At 39.7% G+C, this 17,986-nt stretch overlaps 1 protein-coding gene across 1 annotated transcript in view; it reads left to right on the top strand.

Annotated features, from left to right (window-relative positions):
* The window catches only part of LOC146002419 (sarcalumenin-like), a 110,558-nt gene that overhangs the window by 13,929 nt on the left and 78,643 nt on the right, over window positions 1–17,986 (top strand). The window lies entirely within an intron of this gene.

Raw genomic sequence — 17,986 nt, 5'->3', positions numbered from 1 at the left:
AGACATAATCAAACTATTACACTTTTATGATTATACCATAATTTATTTATTAATTTCAAGGGCACATATTAACTAATACACAAAATTAACAAAAACAAAGGTTTCTACAAGTATTCACAATTGTTTGGACCAGGGCATTGACTTTCAGAAATAGAAAGGGTCTCATGAAAGTTGAGAACCACTGGTATAGAAAAACACTAAGTTGCTGACCAAGGCAGTTTATTAAGATATAAAAACACTTAACATGTAACGTTTCAAAACTGTATCAGGGTCTTCCTCATTGAAACGTTACATGTTAAATGTTTTAATATCTTAATAAACTGCCTTGGTCAGCATCTTAGTGTTTTTAATATGGGAACAAGGCTTAATTATATTACAACTGGTATAGAGTTCTGTGTGCAGGAAAAATTGATATGCATAGCACTTGGTACATTCAAAGTTATTTCAACACTTTCCAAGACACTTTTTCCTTTTTTAATCAAAAGGATGGGACCCTACGGGAGGGGGTGCGGGAGAAAAATGGCTACACCCATGTGCGTTGTCTGACATTTTTGTAAGGGGATGGTATTTATAAAAATAAATAACAAAACTTAGACTTAGATTAGCAGGATTGTAGCACACACTTGCTAAATACAGGTTTCATTCTTCTTATACATGGGAAATCTAGTTAACGATAGGGCAATATAAACTAGGGATGGCCAAACGGATCCAAAAGTTACAGATCCGGATCCGAAAATTCCGGATCCGGGTCCGATAGTTTCGTATCTCAATCCCATTATAATATTACCACACCTTAAAAGCTATTATGATCTTCGATTACAAAGAAATTTTTCATTAGTTAGTCCTACAATAATTTTTTCCAAGTGTTGTTCCTAAAATACTTTGCTACGCATCGGCTAACACACACGTGCACAAAAAGAATCTTACTTGTTTAACATAAAATGTCAGAGGTGATTTTGTAAATGCCATTGAAACGAATATGTATTCATTCGAATGTATTGGAAATGGAAACACACATAAATGTGAGACATCCCATTCCAGGATGAAACCTTTAACACATATAACAAGATAGAAATGTTATACAAAAATTATACAATTTTTCTACAGTTACAGTTTTACAAATTAAAATAAAACATTATAATATATACAGTGTTATATAATTACAAAGTATAAGACTAACAAGGGAGGTTATCTAAGTGTCCCCCTCAGATTTTCATGAAACTTGGCAGGTGTATAGAGGGGCCCAATGGAAGAAATACGTGTTTTTTGTTTCAGCGAAAAACTATTTTAGAGGGCAAAACCCCCTCAAATGTCAAGATGAGAACAAATTGAAGTAGGGATGTGACCCCTGTGTCCACCTCCGATTTCCATGAAACTTGACAGGTGTGTGTATAAACGGACCCAAAGGAAGAAATACGTGTTTTTTTTGTTTCGGCTAAAACACTGTTTTAGGGGCAAGCCCCCTCAAATGTCAAAATGAGGACAAATTTAAGTGGGCATTTGACCCCTGTGTCCCCTTCCGATTTTCATGAAACTTCACAGGTGTATAGAGGGTCCCAAAGGAAGAAATACGTGTTTTTTGTTTCGGCTAAAAAACTGTTTTAGGGAGCAAAACTCACCTGAAATGTCAAGATGAGAACAAATTGACGTGAGGATCATCTGACCCCTGTGTCCCCCTCCGATTTCCATTAAATTTGGCAGGTGTATAGAGGGGCCCTATGCACCCTGTTTCTTCCTATGCCATATTTACGTGGTTTCGGTGTCAGATCCCCACTTCAATTTCTCCTCATTTTGACATTTGGGGGGGGGGGTGCCCCCTAAAACAGTTTTTTTTAGCTGAAACACAAAAGCACATATTTCTTCCTTTGGGCCCCTCTATACACCTGCCAAGTTTCATGGAAATTGGAGGGGGAGACTTAGACCTCCCTTGTATGTGTATTAATTAATTACAAATCGCGCACGTCCACACTAACTAACTAACTAACTCCCTAGCCTTCTTAAAGCCGAAGGTTCATGGCTGCAGCAACACAGGCCTTCCATCTTTCCCTATCTTGAGCAAGTTCTATATACTCTTTTCCATCCCTACCGATTTCCTTTAGGTCCATCTCAACGTTGTCCCTCCATCTTCGTCTTGGCCTTCCTACAGGTCTCTTACCATCAGGTTTCCCAACAAGAATCCTGTAAACTCCTCTTTCCTCTCCCATTCGTGCCACATGGCCTGCCCACCTAAGTCTTCTTGATTTAATTATTCTAATAATATCTGGACATGAATACAAATTATGTAGTTCTAAATTATGTAACCTTCTCCACTCACCTGTCTCCTCATCCCTTTTAGGTCCAAAGATTTTCGTAAGGATCTTATTTTCAAATACTTTCAATGTAAGGGACCAAGTTTCACATCCATATAATACTACAGGCAAAGTTACTGTTTTGTATATTTTAACTTTTAGTTTCTTAGATATTAAACGAGAAGACAAAAGTTTATGAAGAGAGAAGTAACATGCATTTCCTGAATTAAGCCTACTTTTTATTTCCTCTTTAATATAATTTTCATTTGTTAATATTACTCCTAAGTATTTGAATTTGGAAACTGGTTCAAACGAGTTGTTATCAATAATTAGATTTTGATTATTACCTAACACTTGGTTTCGGCCTGTAAGTATATATTTAGTTTTCTCTTTGTTAACTTCCAAACCTATCTCTTTAGCAGTTTTGAAAAATATTTTAGCATTATTCTTAATTGTATTCACATCATCCCCCAGTAAATCTACATCATCTGCATATGGTAACAACTGAGTCACACCATTTAATTTTAGTCCTCCTTTAGTTTCTTTTACCTTCCTTACAGCATATTCTAAGGCAAAATTAAAGAGCAATGGAGATAATGCATCTCCTTGTTTTAACCCATCATGAATTGTAAATTTGTCAGACATATTAATACCCACACGAATTTTACTTTCTGTAAAAGTACGCGCGCACCCTATATATATGTGTGTATGTATGTATATTATATATATGTATATTAGCAGGTAACAATATGTTATAAACACATTCTTACTTTACAAAGAAGCGCATGTGGGATGGCAAAATGGATCCGGATCCAAAAGTACTGGATCCGGATCCGAAAGTACCGGATCCAGATCCGGATCTGAATATTCCGGATCCGAAATGTTTTAGGATCCAGAACCAACTGGATCCGGATCTGGCCATCCCTAATATGAACATAAAGTTAAAGAGTGTAATTTGAACTGGATTCTACCCACTTTGGATTAGGTAAATTGGGGAAGCTATTAGTTAAAAACTAACATGTATGTTATGTAGTACTAATCCAGAGTAGGGATACCCAGATCCGGTACTTTCGGATCCGGATCCATTTTGCTATCCCACATGAGTGCTTCTTTGGAAATTAAGAATGTTTTTATAACATATTGTTACTTGCTAATATACATATATCTATATATAATATACATACATATATATTTTATGCATTATGCATTTTGAACACAGAAAAATTCCAATTAATCAGAATATTTCAACTACAAATTTTGTTACTGAAAATTTCTGCGCAAACTAAAATTACAAATTTCAAGAGCTCATTCATATCAATAGATTGATGTATTTTATTGTATTACATAGAACATCATCTGTTGAAAGTACTCTTCGATGCATTTGTGTGTGTATTTTGATGCATCAAAAGTGCATAATTAGCAGTTTACGCACTTGAATTTGTTCTTGGAGATAACATATTTGTGGCAATTGACACATTTTGGGTTGTGAGTATGTTGTCATAAAATACTTCTCCCGAACAAAACATTTATGCACATATTTTTGGTAAATAAAAAAGCAAAATTTCGGTACAGAGTCTATTTCGGGTTCAAAAGCAGTAAAAAAATTGGTTTTATAGCAGTGAAAAAGCGGATAAAAAGTGGTATATAAAATGACATTGCTGTTTTAAAATTGTGAATATAAACCTAAATTTGATTTCAAAACTGGACTTATTGCACAAAATATTAAAAAATACCAGGTGTATATGCTTAAATCTGCTGTTTGCTCATAGATGGCGTTAGTGAGCGTATGAAGCTACCATGGGCACGCCAAAACTGGTGTTTGTATGAGTTGGACATCTGCCAACACGAATCAGTGCACATCGTCAGCACGTGCAGACAACAGTGTTCCTGTGGTAAGCATGTCTAGTTTTGTGCCAGAGAAAGAGCATATGCGGGAAGCTCTGCTTTTCTGCTTCCGTTTGAAGAAATCGGCTGCCGAATCGCATCGAATGCTTGTGGAGGCCTATGGTGACAGTGCTGTATCGGAAACAACGTGCAGGAATTGGTTTCGTCGGTTCAAAGACGGCAATTTTGACCTGAGCGACAAGAAGCGTGAAAATCGGCCCAGGAAGGTTGAGGACCATCAATTGCAGGTTCTTTTGGACGAGGACGATACCCAAACGCAAAAGATGCTTGCCGAGCAATTGGGGGTTACTCAAGCCATGGGAAAGGTTCAAAAGATCGGAAAATGGGTGCCGCATGAATTGACCGATCGGCAGCTGGAGAGACGCCAAAACACATGCGAAATCTTGCTTGCCAGACAAAAAAGAAAGTCCTTCCTGCATCGGATTGTGACTGGCGATGAAAAGTGGATATATTTCGAGAATCCTAAATGCAAGAAATCGTGGGTTGATCCCAGCCAACCATCAACATCTTCCTCGAGACCAAATCGCTTTGGCCGGAAGACGATGCTGTGCGTTTGGTGGGTTGAACAGGGTATCGTCTACTTTGAGCTGTTGAAACCTGGTGAAACTGTCACTGCCCACCGCTACCACCAACAACTAATCAAATTGCACCTTGCTCTGTGTGACAAAAGGCCGGATTATCAACAAAGACATGACAAGCTGATTTTAATCCATGACAACGCCCCATCGCACACGTCAAGACTGGTCCAAAACTGCTTGGAGACACGCAACTGGGAGGTGCTACCCCATCCCGCCTATTCACCAGACCTGGCCCCTTCCGACTACCATCTGTTGGGCCACGCCCTCGCTGAGCAGCACTTCGATTCGTATGCAGACGTCCGAAAATGGCTTGATGAGTGGTTTGCCTCGAAAGAGAAGGACTTTTTTTTTGGCGTGGTATCCACAAATTGCCCGAGATGTGGGCAAAATGTGTAGCTCGCGAGGGCAAGTAGAAATACTTTCAATAAATTTCTTGTTGCTTTCTATGAACAAACCATGTGTTTTTCTGCCTATAAAACAGCAGATTTAAGCTTATACACCTGGTATTTCTACTAAAAACAATAAAAATATCATATAAAAGATATTTTACTTACGTATTTGTGAGTCTACTCCTTGCGTTAGCTACGTTTCGGGGAAGCGACTGCCCCCTTTTTCAGGCATTCTGTAAGCTGTTGAGTTGGTGTTTTAAGTGCACTTTATGCACAGTAAGGCTAATCGGGACTGGACCTACAGTTTAAAGTGGGATCCGAACCACTTGTGCCTCCACCGGGTATCGAACCCGGGACCCCTTGATTACAAGGCAATGACGCTACCACTGCGCCATGGGGGAGGCCACATTCTGTAAGCATGCAATACAGCCATGCCGCGACGTTATATCATACAAGGAAAGGTTAGATGGGTAGGATTGGGAAAAAAATATCAGATAAAACTATATCCCTATTACACTGATTTTCACATAGACGGAAGGGAGTACAGTTATTGGAATTTTAACTCGTTTTTACTGTTTTAATGCATTTTTAATGATTTTATAGTGAACATGACAAGTTTCAAGGGCATGCAGTGTAATAGGGATATAGTTTTATCTGATAATTTTTTCCCAATCCTACGCGTCTAACCTTTCCTTGAATGATATAACGACGCGGCATGGCTGTATTGCATGCTTAAAGAATGCCTGAAGAAGGGGACAGTCGCTTCCCCGAAACGTAGCTAACTCAAGGAGTAGACTCACAAATACGTAAGTAAAATAGCTTTTATATGATATTTTTAGTAGAAATATTCTATAATATTTAATATTGTGAGTAATACGCACCAAACCCAATATGAATTACACAAAATAAACATATCCCTTCTAATAGCTCATTTATGTAGTTTTCAGAGTATCAAGGGGTCCATTTTTGCTTCTCAATTACTTACAGCAGAATTAATCAATTTTTGTAGGGGGATGGTATTTATAAAAATAAATAACAAAACTTAGACTTAAATTAGCAGGATTGTAGTAGCACACACTTGCTAAATACAGGTTTCAGTCTTTTTATACATGGGAAATCTAGTTAACAATAGGGCAATATGAACATGAAGTTGAAGAGTGTAATTTGAACTGGATTCTATATATATATATGTATATATATTGTGTGTGTGTGTGCGCTGGCGCAATTTGTATTTAATTAATACACTTACAAGGGAGATTTAAGTCTCCCCCTCCGATTTCCATGAAACTTGGTAGGTGTATAGAGGGGCCCAAAGTAAGAAATACGTGCTTTTGTGTTTCAGCTAAAAAAACTGTTTTAGGGGGGGGGGGGCAACCCCTCTCAAATGTCAAGATGAGGAGAAATTGAAGTGGGGATCTGACCCCGAAACCACGTAAATATGCCATAGGAAGAAACAGGGTGCATAGGACCCCTCTATACACCTGCGAAGTTTCATGGAAATCGGAGGGGGACACAGGGGTCAGATCCTTACTTCAATTTGTCCTCATCTTGACATTTGAGGGGATTTTGCCCCCTAAAACAGTTTTTTGGCTGACAAAAAAACACGTATTTCTTCCTTTGGGCCCCTCTATAGACCTGCCACGTTTCATGGAAATCGGAGGGGGACACAGAGGTCAGATCCCTACTTCAATTTGTCCTCATCTTGACATTTGAGGGGGGTTTGCCCCCTAAAACAGTTTTTTAGCCGAAACAAAAAAAACACGTACTTCCTCCTTTGGACCCGTTTATACACATACCTGTCAAGTATCATGGAAATGGTAGGGGGACACAGGGGTCAGATGCTCACTTCAAATTTGTTCTCATCTTGACATTTGAGGGGGTTTTGCCCTCTAAAATAGTTTTTCGCTGAAACAAAAAACACGTATTTCTTCCATTGGGCCCCTCTATACACCTGCCAAGTTTCATGAAAATCTGAGGGGGACACTTAGATAACCTCCTTTGTTAGTCTTACACTTTGTAATTATATAACACTGCATATATTATAATGTTTTATTTTAATTTCTAAAACTGTAACTGTAGAACAATTGTATAATTTTTGTATAACATTTCTATCTTGCTATATGTATTAAAGGTTTCATCCTGGTATGGAATGTCTCACATTTATGTGTGTTTCAATTCCCAGTACATTCGAATGAATACATATTCGTTTCAATGGCATTTACAAAATCACCTCTGACATTTTATATTAAACAAGTAAGATTATTTTTGTGGACGTGTGTTAGCCGATGCGTAGCAAAGTATTTTAGGAACAACACTTGAAAAAAATTCTTGTAGGACTAACTAATGAAAAATTTCTTTGTAATCGAAGATCATAATACCTTTTAAGGTGTGGTAATATTATAATGGGATTGAGATACGAAACTCTCGGATCTGGAACTTTCGGACAGTGACGTGCACTGAGGAGTAGCTAGTCTAGCAGAGATAGATTAATCAATCTCACATCTATAATTATTTTCAAGTCACAATATTTATTGTCTTGTTAAAGCCACAGTTCATATGCAGCACTTTCTTTTTCACGCGCTTCTCGTCCCTCGGTGTGATCCGCGGGCAAAACTGGCCTAGCTCGCTCTTCTTCCGCCATACCAGTTCCAGGTAGAAACGGTTGCCCGAAGGAAAAGGGAAGATTTCTGCCTCTACCTCCCTAGCCCCTTCGCCCCCCACTCCCATGGTTGAAAGCCCGTGGTTTCAGGATCCCCAGTCTATCTCCTATAAGACAGATAGGGGATTGGTTTCCTTTGATGCTTTGGAAATCCTGTAAAGAACTCAAGGGAAAATTTTCTGCAGTACTTACGTATGTTCTCTGTATTTACAGAACCTTATGGGATGTAGTTTTATTATTTATGAAATGGGAACGTGTTATGTGCAGACAATAAAGTTATGCTTTCTTTATTTTTGTTTCAAATATGGAATATATAATGATTAAATTACAAATATTTGCCCAGGCTCTCTCTGTCTCTCATTTTAGTATTGTTTTATTTAAATATACTAATCTCTTGGCCTCCAACGGATGTATTTATTTGCGCAAGAGAACGCACGTTCTTATTGTTGTTGGTTTGGTTTATTTTGCTTCGCTTTTCTGCCACATTTGGTTATCGCGAAAATGAGGATGAGTGATGATATGATGAAATTGATGAATGGACCTCGAACAATCCAGGCCGGGATTCGAACCCGTGATGAGCGGGCATTCTTGTTCCTGTGTTGTACTCTGCAGTGAATAATGAAATAATTTGAAATGAAAAATGTATCTCAGAACTCAAGAAGCCAAATGAATATTATTGAAGAAACTACAAAAAAAGTGTGTTTTGTTACCGGTTTTGTTTCTGCTCATAAACTGTACTTAAAACACCAAATCAATCAACTGTGGGGGAATGGTTATCACAGCGCGCTAGGACGCCAGGAGTTCCGGGTTCGAACCCCAACCTGGGCATGGGTGTTCTTTGTGTTTGTCCCTTCATTAATTTATCACATCATCTTCGCAATTAACCAAATGTGACAAAAAAGCGACACTAAGTAACAAAAATCAAGTCAAATCAATGATTGATTGCTTAATGTGGTTTATTTTACTTCGCTTCTCCGCCACTTTTTGGCTAATCGCGAAGATGATACAATATAATTGAAGAATACCCATGGTCAAGCCGAGATTCGAACCCAGGATATCTGGCTTAGTAGTCAAATCAAATCTTTATATTTTCGAATAGGGGTGGAGGTTACATGTACTTTTTTTTAGTACTCATTCATCATTGTGCAATCTTTTCCTGTTATTGACGTTCTATTTGTTAGGAATACTGTGTCCTAAAGGGGGGAGGGGTATGACCCACACCAACCCCACCCCCTTGAGCACGCCACTGATTGCTACCCCAAGTGTCGACGTCACCGCACGTCACTGCTTTCGGATCCGGATCCGGAATTTTCGTATCCGGATCCCTTTGGCCATCCCTAATCCAGAGGTGTATATAAGTATGTATAACTCAGAAAAATATTCTGTATGCATGTATGTAGCAATATTGCGTTAGAGGATTGAACATGGTCAGCCCATTGATGAGATATGATTAATTGAAAGAATAACGATAATTTTTATGATAACAGCATTATTTGTTACATACAATAATAACTATTACAAGCTGATATAAATAAATCAATTTTATTCCAAATTTACATTTATTATAAAAATGGGTAGACTTTGCTACTCATTCCACCAGATTAGTGAATATCCAGCTTTCCCATGCTTTCATACAATTGGTAAACTGATACTTATAGTTATTGTATTTTGTTATTAACTTTTACATACCTCGTTCAAAAATAAGGCTTTAAAAGTAAGGGGGAAATTTAATTCATAAAGCTTATGTTGTGTGACCTCTCACAAAAACTATATTTTTTTGAAATTGTACATCGATTTGTTATTCTTTTAATTAAATGGTAGAAGCTGAAAATATAACGTGGTTCCTGTATTTTGAACTCAGTTTTTTCATTACAATGCAGGAGTGTAAGGGGGTGACCTTTGCAAAAAGCAACCAAATGTCGACTTCACTTCCACATAGTACACCAGTCTTATAGACCAATGAGGCTCAGGGTGTCTGGAGTTACAGCCAGTATAATCCTCAGGTGTGAGGGTGTCCTGTGTTTGTCCATGTACAGGGTGGCGCAAAAAGAACGCATGTTTTTGGAATAAGTGTAGCGTCGTTGATTTTGATACAAACGTTTTATTAACACCAAAACCATCGGTAAGAAATACAGTTTGGATTGGTATACAGTGTTGATTTAAGTATGGAAAGATGACGTCATTGTTTCTGCACACATCCGGGGCTTCTCCTCAAAGTTCCGCATTGCCCTTGTCATCATTTCATCTGGCACAGCTGTAATTCCTTCACGAATAGCAACTTTCGGCTCGTCGACTGAACGAGGTTTTCGACTTGAGGTAACCCCACAGAAAGAACTCGCAGGCAGACAAATCTGGAGAGCGTGGGGACCAAGGGACATAGCCGAAACGTGAGATTAGGTGGAGGGGACAGCAACAATGACGTCATCTTTCCAACATCATCTTCCATACTTAAATCATCACTGTAAACCTATCCAAACTGCATTTCTTACCGATGGTTTTGGTGTTAATAAAACGTTTGTATCTTGAAAATCAACACCGCTACACTTATTCCAGAAACTTGCGTTCTTTTTGCACCACCCTGTATGTGCTGAGTGGCCCTGTAATATAAAATAAATAATATCAAATTCGCATTTCTAACTTCTTGTTGCATGACAATTTTGCTTTAGCAAGGGAATTTTTCACTCAATATAATATCCATGTAATTATTGCTATGGATTACTGAAAATATGTTTATTGCAATTATGGTAAATACAGGGTGGCGCGCGGAAGTGGGAGATTTTGATAATGCCGTAATGCACAGTAATAATATATATATTGTTACATAATTCAGGACATAAAAAGGTACATGTATGCCATTTGCAAGAAACAAAACCACTGACTGTTTGAACATAACGTCCTCTAAATGGTGTCCCTCCCTGAGGTAACATTCCTGCATTCGGGAATGGACATTTCTCATAACTTTCTGCAGTACGTCCGCGGTGATAGACCGAATCTCTTCACATATCGCAGCCTTTAGTTATTAAAAAGATAATTCAAATTAATAATATTTCATTCAATAAAATATCCAGTGTATGAGGACGAGTATCAAACACACGATCCTTTCAATATCCCCATAAAAAGAAATCACACTGTCAGATCTGGCGATCTTGCAGGCCAGTTCATATTGCCGTTCCTGGATATGATACGCCATTTAGAGGACGTTATTTTCAAACCGTGAGGGTTTTTTTTTTTCATACATGTGCCTTTTTATGTCCTGAATTATGTAACCCTATATAGTATTACTGTGCATTACAGCATTATCAAAATCTCCCACTCTCGCGCGCCACCCTGTATATGGATTATGCCCCTAAGCAGAGGGGGCGAGTTCTTTGAAGGAGGTGCCTTATTATATTCTTGCTCCAGTCTTAGGAATTTCTAGCTAGGGCGCTGTATGTGTCTGGTGAAATAATAATTGAATCGGTCAAATGAAGAAGCCTGTTTTGGTTAACAGACAACTGCAGCACGTTATTTGGTTTGCCCAGGTTGAATGTTCTATCTTAAGTTTTGTAACAAATTTTGTTAAATTTTGAAACACTGTTTAATTGCATATTTATATAATTTTCTTCATGACATTTGTAACTTGAACATTTGCCCAGTCATTGTTCTAGCTTTCCTGTGAGACAAAAATTTAAACAATTAAAAAAATATGGATAGTTTAAGAGACTATTGTATTCAAAGAAAAATAAGGGGCCTCCCCGATGGCGTGGTGGTAAAGTCGCCGCCTTGTAATCAAGCGGTCTCGGGTTCGATAAGATTAGCCTTTATGAGCATAAAGTGGACGTAAAATTACAATTCAAAGAAAAATAAATTATTACGTATTCGTCCAAACTATTTTGGGGGATAATGGGGGGGGGGTGGACACCCGTGATGAGGAGGGGGATAAAGTATAGTGTTAATTGATGCTTTAAAAAAGTTATTTTCAGTAGACACGCTGTCCTAATTAAACACTTTATGGAGATTATGATATGATTTGGGGGGACGCGCCCTTGGCTTGAGGGGGGATGTCACCCCTGGATAGTTCGATCTAGTGCACATTTTTAGTGCACATTTTATTTTGGCTACTCTGTTCACATACTATCGAAATTGACTTTTTCCTATCAATGAATAGAAAGAAATAGAAGCTTACTGCTTTTTTTTGCAGTCAATTGATGTCAATTTTCAGGGAAGGTCGACAAACCCACCCTCTCACCGCCCATAGTTACGCCCCTGATGTGCGGCGGGGGAGGCAGCAATACGCACGTGCTTGTTTGTGCACTCGCAAGCCCTTTAGTTTCCTCAGATAAGATAGTCCGTCTTGCTTAATAAACGAAGCGAAGAGATACGTATCAGTCAGTCCAGCGTCCCCGCGATAGTCCATCGGTAACAAAGGGAGCGGAACTTCCCAAGTTCGAGTCCTGCCTCCCCATTCCACGCCACCTACCAAGACACCTACTTCCTGCGCAGCCGCTTCCTGTTGTCCGACGGAGTCTTGGGAAAGAATTCTTCCGTTCCCACAGCCACTTTCTCAAGAAGGTGATAACATATTCCGGTCTCAGACTGAGGATATCAGGGCTTGCGTCCCTAATAGAACTGCGATAATGAAATTACTACAAACCATTATTACTTGTAAGACTGAATTTATGTCAGTGTAGGGATGATCCTTCCACGTAGGACACTCAATTGTCAACCTCACTTCCATGTAGTACACCCTGGACAGCATTTTGCAGACTAACGAGGCGCTGGCGCCTGTTTTGTCCATATGTGTGCTGAGTGCCACTCTACAGCCTCAGTTTTAAACCGGTCAGAATATTTTAATATTTTAGTAAACGACATTACAGTTAATTTAGGTAAGATAAGGGGCTGGACCCCGTATAACATGAGTGAAATATAGCTTTTAAGTGCTGACGCAACCAAAAATTCATATTCAAATTATGTCACTATAGCTATATATTACGCAGAATTGCTGGTCGAGAATGGATCTGTACTTTATACTCTGTCCTGGGAACCTCTGGAGCGAGCGAACGAAAGCAAGTCTCTGCAAGTAGTGACTCAAGAGTGCGAGGGAACGGGATTGCGTGGAAGGGGAAAGCAACTGTAGCTATCACCTGCTTGCATCAGTGTGTACTGCTTCGCTCCGCCCACTAGCTTTCTCATTATGAGCGACCTTTGCTCCATAAATTCCCTGGATAGAGTATAGTTCTATGGTGGAGCCGCTGTACCAACCGATTGTCCATCCACAGCGCAGAACTGTTATTTTGACAAGATCCTGTTTCCCTGCTGGCTGCTTTGGGGAGGCCAAGCACCAGGCCTAATTTGCTGTTTGACCACTAGTTCCTTCGTAGGTAAACGCGGCAACAGAGGGCCACTGCCATAAAGGTGGTCCCCGCTCGGGCTGAAAGGGCGCGTAGCAGTGTTTCTCAACTGCCGGTCATCGAGAGGTTACCCTGTAGTTTGCGACTTGCAGCCCGAGGTGGCATTCATCCGAAAAGGTGATATTTCGTTCAGGGCTCAAGCAGCAAAGAGGAAATTCATTCTCGTCAGTGCTGGTGAGAAATCAAAGGCCCTTAGAGGGGAACCCGTCCAGTCTACAAATTTGAATTACAACCGTGGGATCGTTCTCAATTTAGGGCTGGAAGGGTTAAGCGATTTGCAGTCCGAGCTGGCAACCACCTGGAAAGATAGCCTTTCATCCGAGTTTCCACTGCGATAGCAGAAAATGCTTTCGTGACTTTTGTGGTGAGCGATCAACGATCTAACGTGAGGGCGCCTTGCTTCCGGTCTTCTAATTTGGAGGTTGACGGACATGCACCTCGGTAAATTTAGTTGCAGTAGACGGACAGGCACCTCGGTAAATTTAGTTGCAGTAGCAATTTTCTTTAACAAATGTATTGAAGTGAATACATTCTTATTATTTGGAATATTTCGGGAACCTCTCAATGAAATTCTGCACTTACAAACATTGACCGGAGTTAACTAAAAATTCCATAACATCCAGTCGTTGCTAACTAATTTAAACCAAACTTTATATTTGACAAGCCCATCGAGGTCCGCGCTCCACTCTTCCTCACTCCCACGCATTCCCCGTGCAGCACCCAATGAACAGGCAGAAGGCGTGTGTTGGTTGTGTTTGGAGGGGAACAGACGACTGCACGGGTAGACGATGCCGTGACCTTGAAGCGCAGTTTGGAAATTTAAGCAGTATAGACACAACTGAACTGATACTTGCAATGATTATGCCATAATTTATTTATTAATATTAAATTTCAAGGGAACATTTTAATTAACGGATAAAGTTTAAAAGAAAATATTAAAGCTATTTACGAGTAAAATTGTTGGGCTCGAATCATCGACTTTCAAAAAAGAATTTACCGGGCTTCGGCCTCACAAAGATTGAGAACCACTGGTCTAGGATGGTTTCCGAGTGGCACCCACCCAAATCTCAACTTCTCTTTCGCGTAGTACATCCTCGAAACTGCATTTTCGGCCGGCCGCCTCCTTTGATCCAAAGCCTTATTTATGATTATACAAGCGTGGTTATTTGTTTTTAAGAGAGATTTGTGTAAACAAAAAATAATTGAAGTTACTGCTGCATAACGTAATACGTATGTTGCAAACACATGTAGGAATGTAAGCCAAGAGATTACTGCTATTTTGCTGTCATTATGCATATTAAAGGGCTCCCGCCTAGCCAAATGGTTATCGCTCTCGCGCTTGGTACGACCGGTTCCGGGTTCGATTCCCGGTGGGAGCCCCCAAAATGTCGGCCTTGAGGAGCTACTCGAGAAGAGGTAGTAACGGACTTCGGCGTCGAAAGCCAGAAAGCACGGGCGCTGGAACTCGATACGCTGACCACGCATTACCCTCTGGCAGACCCTGGTTCTTAGAGGGCTTTACCGCCAAGCACTTTTTTTTTATGTAGGCATTGAAAGGAAATAAGGCAATATACCATGGTCATATTTTTTATTGAGGGGTGGTGGAAAGTTAGGAGTATTAAATTCCGCCTCACTCGGGTGAAATTTTTAACTTGAGCCGCCCCTGATTCTTGGAGGCAAACAAGGTTCTGGCGCCTTGGCCGGCGCTGACCGAGAATGGATCTGCACTTACAGTACATACTTCTCTGACTGTTAGCGACAATGGTTCTACATTAACCCACTTATTGTAATACTGCGTTTCGAGAGACCACCTCTTCTCTCGTCTTCAAGTGAATAAATTTATTTTTGTCGGTGGTGGGGATCGATCCTATAGGTCTATCCTGTAGTTAAATGGACATAATGTCCAGTTAACATTGCATGTTAACTTTCGCTTTATGTGTAGGGTGCTAGAGCCGGCCTTTTTCGAAGGACACACAAATGTCAACTTCTCTTCCACTTACTACACCCTCGAAACTGTATTCTTTGCAGACAAACGAGGCTCTGGCGCCTTGACCACATTCACTGTAATTCTCTCCACCCTGTCCGAACGTGTTTGTGATAGTCCCATCATTCTCATCTAATCACCATTCTTCGTTATCGCCGCGATTAGACAAAAGTGGCACAAAGGAACATGTAATAAAACAAACACAATGTTTCCATTGAAACTGTAGCAGGAGAAAATAACAATCTAACCTATGTGACTTCAGAATTCTGAACCTTCTAAAACGTGCTTCAATAAGGATTCTTATTTGTTTGATCGATCGTTTTGATTGGCTGGGCAATACTGTATGTGGAGCAGGAGATGTTTGATGAGCCATAACCTTGGCTTTGAGTACGTGAAAAGTTGGGTATTGTGTGAAGGCACCCGGAAGTGAATTTCCTGGAGTAGCCGCTCGCATCGTATATTACCACTATAACAATTGTATGTAGGTGATCTGCAAGTGTGTGCTTGTCAGGATTTTGGATATTTATAGAACATTTTCATAGGAACGAGGGTTTCAAATGTCTTGCAAATGGGAATCGGTGACGGACAATGGCTAGGAAGAAATTTAGAATGGATTTGAGACTAGCTAGATATGAGGGACAGGCCGTGAACCAAATTGCAGAAGTGAAGGATTTGTACGGGGTGTCCCAAGCGAGACTTTAAACGTGCGTAACTTTTGTACAAAAAGCGGTACAGACAGGCCCGTAGCCAGAATTATATTTCTGGGGGGGACTCGTCCCTAATCAGCACGGGCGTCCCCAGAAATATTTGTAGAGTTGGTCAGGCTATTGATAAAACTTGATTAGTACAAATAATAATGACAATAATAATTATATTGTTATTCACCCAGCGTCGAATGACATGTGTACCTGGGGGAAACCCTGGGGGGTAAAGGCGGTCAGGGGCGTGGTGCTGATCACATCACCCCCACTCACGACCGGATCAAGAAAGTGTGGGGCGTTACCCCCACACCCCCTATACGCCTTCATGGCGTGGTGCTAAGCACAGGGGAGCACTTTACCTTTTTTATTTTTCAATAATAACTATTATAAGTTATTAAAAATATACCAATTTCAGTCCAAATTTGTTATTATTACATAAATGAAGAGACTTTGCTTCTCGACCCACAGTATTAATGAATATCTAACACAATTATTGTCCATTATTTTAATTTTATTTTGTACAGTTAGTGTACTGAATATCATAGTTATTGTATTTTGTTTTTCACTTTTACACAATCGTTCAAGAAAAGGCTTTAACAGTTGGTGGTAAATTTTACTCATAAAGTTTATATTCTGTGACCTCTCACAAAGAAAGTGATAAGCTTTGGAAGCTGTGGATCTATTTATTCTTTGGATTAAATGGTAGAATATAAAAACATACGTATAACCTAGTTCCTCTATTATAAACTAAACTTTTTTCGACGTAATGCATTTTTTATTGTGGTTATAACTTTATTTATGTTATTAAGAATAACAACAACATTTAAATTAGATATTTGTAGGATTTCGGGTGGTGTGGGCTTCGGCCCCCTTAGCCCTCCCCATGGCTACGTGCCTGGGTACAGATATGAAACCTACACTGGGTATTGGCTTGGTTTATGTGGATATTTTCGAAGCATTAAACAAAAAAAATCATGCTGTACATGAACGTTCAATCCGCGGAAAAAGCTACTATGGTGTAAAAAAAAAAAAAAGAAAAAAAGTGAAGTTTTTGTACTAAGTAAAAACAAACATGAATAAGAGACAGCTGTGGAGTCGCTTGTAATAATTTTCGATGTGCATCGATGGTCTCTGTGGGTATTTATCGAATTGATAAAATAACTATAAACTTTTATGCATTACAAAGTATTTTTGGGGTTGATTATGGCACATTCTTAATTATTTTTTAAAATTACGAGGTGTAATGGCAACATTGCTCGTGTCATTCAACCAATGTGCAGATGAAATAAAAGAGTTGAAATTTATCGTACGCGCCGTATAATGGGAAACTATGCATTTATTTATTAATTAATCACTGACTCCATAAGGCTAACAGGCACAACCGTTCGTGATTTCAGCTTTTTCCGTCAAGATAGCGCCACGTTTTCAGATCAGAGCCTCCATATAACGAAGGCCCCCGGTCCTACAGTTTTCTTTAGTTTTGTTAATTAGCACGCATAGAAGATTTAATACACCAGATAGAAAAGGTAAAGCTTCCCTTTCACTTTGCAACATTACGTGAAGGCATATGGGAAGGATTGCGTAGGCAGGGCCCCACACAGTCACAATCTCGTCAATTGTGGAGGTGATGTGATCAACACAACGCTCCGACTGCCTCACCCACCCTCCCCGCTTGCTTGCCCCCAGGTACACATTTATTGGAGGCAGTGATATTGCTAGAAAAACTGAAATCACCCACCCCAGAAATACGAGGGTCACTATTTATATTTTGAGCCTTGGCAACACTGATTGAAGTTAGGCGCGATTTGACGTTTGCACGGAATCGTCTGGCATTATTGACCATAACGTACTTCAAATGTTTTGTCAATAGCTTGATTTGTGTTGTTTATGTTGCCTTGGAGATTGCGCGACAACAATAAAATGGAATTAACTCGTGAACATTTTTTGCCACTGTGAAACGCTGGCATAACGAATTTAATCGTGGCCGCCATTCGCTCACCGACGAGATTCGCGAAGGTCGTCCAAAATCAGTTGCTGTTCAAGAAAACATTGATGCTGTGCAAAACCTAATACTGCAAGATCGTCATGTGAC

The sequence above is a fragment of the Lepisma saccharinum genome, chromosome 18, assembly GCF_977018435.1.
Source record: "Lepisma saccharinum chromosome 18, izLepSacc3.1, whole genome shotgun sequence".
NCBI classification, from domain to species: Eukaryota; Metazoa; Arthropoda; class Insecta; order Zygentoma; family Lepismatidae; genus Lepisma; species Lepisma saccharinum.
Note: the sequence above shows the minus strand (reverse complement) of the source record. Positions and strands in the feature narration are given on the sequence as shown.